This window comes from Arvicanthis niloticus, chromosome 5 (genome assembly GCF_011762505.2).
Source record: "Arvicanthis niloticus isolate mArvNil1 chromosome 5, mArvNil1.pat.X, whole genome shotgun sequence".
Lineage (NCBI taxonomy): Eukaryota > Metazoa > Chordata > Mammalia > Rodentia > Muridae > Arvicanthis > Arvicanthis niloticus.
Genome location: NC_047662.1, coordinates 58827187 through 58829562, shown reverse-complemented (window position 1 = coordinate 58829562; position 2376 = coordinate 58827187). Strand labels below are relative to the sequence as shown.

The window sequence follows — 2376 nt, the reverse complement described above, 5'->3', positions numbered from 1 at the left end:
ATGTGTTTAGTTTAGAATCTAGTTGTTTGGTACCATGGGGACCTTTTGATTTTAACCCACAAAAGGAATACATGCAACCCTCTAGTGCTTACTTGGTATTCGATTTTTAAGGTTGTAGCATTTAAAATATCCATATCTCCACTTGTAAAATATGAAGACTATTCCAAATTACTGTGTACTTTACATTTTATATAGTGATTAGCATTGTGTTGATTTCCTATAAGCTTTTTATCGACATACACTTTAAGATTTATTTCTAAATATGGAATTGATAGATTAAAAGCATCTTATTATTAAGTTTTGGTGCCCCCTCTCTCTTCTCTCTTCTCTCTTCTCTCTTCTCTCTTCTCTCTTCTCTCTTCTCTCTTCTCTCTTCTCTCTTCTCTCTTCTCTCTTTCTCTCTCTCTATCTACACACACACACACACACCAAACAATTTATTTGTTTTTATGCATGTGGGCATTTTGCTCACATGTATGTATGTGAACCACATTATTGCCTTCTGCTTATAGAGGTCAGACGAGGGAATTGGATTTCTAGAACTGGAGTTAAGTATGTTTGTGAGCTACCATGTATGTAGGTGCTGGGAACTGAACCTGGGTCCTCTGCAAATGCTCTAACCACTGAGACACATCTCTGCTATTCTCTTTGGTTACAGGTTAAGTCTTGTTTACATGGAACATTTCCTAGTGATGCAAGTAGTGTTGCTGGTTTAGAACCATGATCTTAGTTTAGACTCAGCTATGTATTTTATGTTCCGATTTTAGATATGTGTATTGATCTACATTTGGTTCTTTTTATACATAAACTGAAGATGTCAAGGGATGTTAAATTTTATTCTGAGATGGGAAAATGAGTCTGGGAGGTGGTGCTTTGAAAGCCTTGCTTCTGATTCAAGTGAGACCAGCTGTTCTTTCATGTCTGTCTGTCTGTCTGTCTGTCTGTCTGTCTGTCTCTCTCTCTCTCTCTCTCTCTCTCTCTCTCTCTGTGTGTACTACAATTACTAGACATAAAACATCTTCTGACCCCTAGGCTTACCTCCCTTCTACATTCACTGTAACATAACTGCAGTTATTTAGACTAAACCAAATAAAAGGAGGAGGCTTAATGCCAAACAGTAGGAGGAGGCCTGACACTGCTTCCTTTCATCTCCTGCAGTTCGACTTTTTCTTAAACTAACAATGCTTCAGTTTCAATTACAGATTTATTCCTAGAGAATTGTTAAAAAAAATATTTGACTGCCCACTATTTATTATTCTGAATTTAAATATCGAAGGTCATTTCTTGTATGCCATCTTTTATTTTAAATTAACAATGCTTCAGTTTCAATTACAGATTTATTTCAAGAGAAGTGTTAAAGTTATTTGACTGCTCACTATTTATTATTCTGAATTTAAGTGGTGAAGGCCATTTCTTATATGTCATCTTTTATTTGGCCTTGGAGAGCCTATCTACAGCCAGAATATTGGTCATATTCTGAGGACAGTTTCTATTTTTTTTTTTTTAACTAAAACAGCTGACCATTTTATTTTCCCATTTCACAGTATAAGTGAAAACTGTCTCTTTTGTATCACTTCTCCAAAAGTATTCTCTCTGTTAGGAAGGAAGTTCCTTGCCATGTATCTAGTAAACACTCAGGTTCAGCACCAAGATCTCTTGGTGAAACAGAACAAGAAATACAAAACGATAAAGAGTGCTTCTGCTCTTATCTATCTGGCCAGGTCGTGCAGGGCCATGTAGGCACCATCATAGGGTGGGCGGGAGGTCTCACCATTGGAGGTCCGGGAATCATGGGCATGTGGCCTCCCATGTAGGGTGCAGGCGTCATGCCAGGCCGAGGAGGGCCCGGGAGACTGGGGGTGGGGTGGGATCATGGCCCCTGCAAGTGGAGGAGCAGAGAACAGAGCCAGAGAGATCTTTGCTTGTTGAAATGCAGCCGTTGTTTGTCCATCAGGCTCCGGGCCTGCTCTTCCATCCATTTCTGATAATAGTCTTTCACATTCTCTTTCTGTTTCTGACCATTGCAGTGTGTCTTCCTCACAGATGGAAAATCGTGGGTAAAGATATGTATCACAGTAGTCACAATAAAACGTAGACATGATGCTCACAGGCCGTTGGCTACCCAGGTCCCCGCCGCCAGGAACTGACGCATTCTGGCTGCCAACAGTTTCTATTTTCATCCTATCAATTTCCAAGCCCACCATGCTCTCTTAGACTCAGTATTAAATGCTAGTGTCCTATATACTCTGTTTGAACACTACTTCTACCTTCAAAAGGTATTTTACACTTGTGTGAGGAGCTCTAATTAACTCAGGTACAAGAATGAGACTTTTAGTCTAATCTGTTAATCAGACTTTCTCAAAATAGCCATTGAGT

General features: G+C 39.4%; 1 pseudogene; it reads right to left on the bottom strand.

The window, feature by feature from the left end:
- Positions 1–1705: 1705 nt before the first annotated feature.
- LOC117708224 (U1 small nuclear ribonucleoprotein C pseudogene) lies at positions 1706–1975 on the bottom strand (annotated as a pseudogene).
- Positions 1976–2376: the final 401 nt, after the last annotated feature.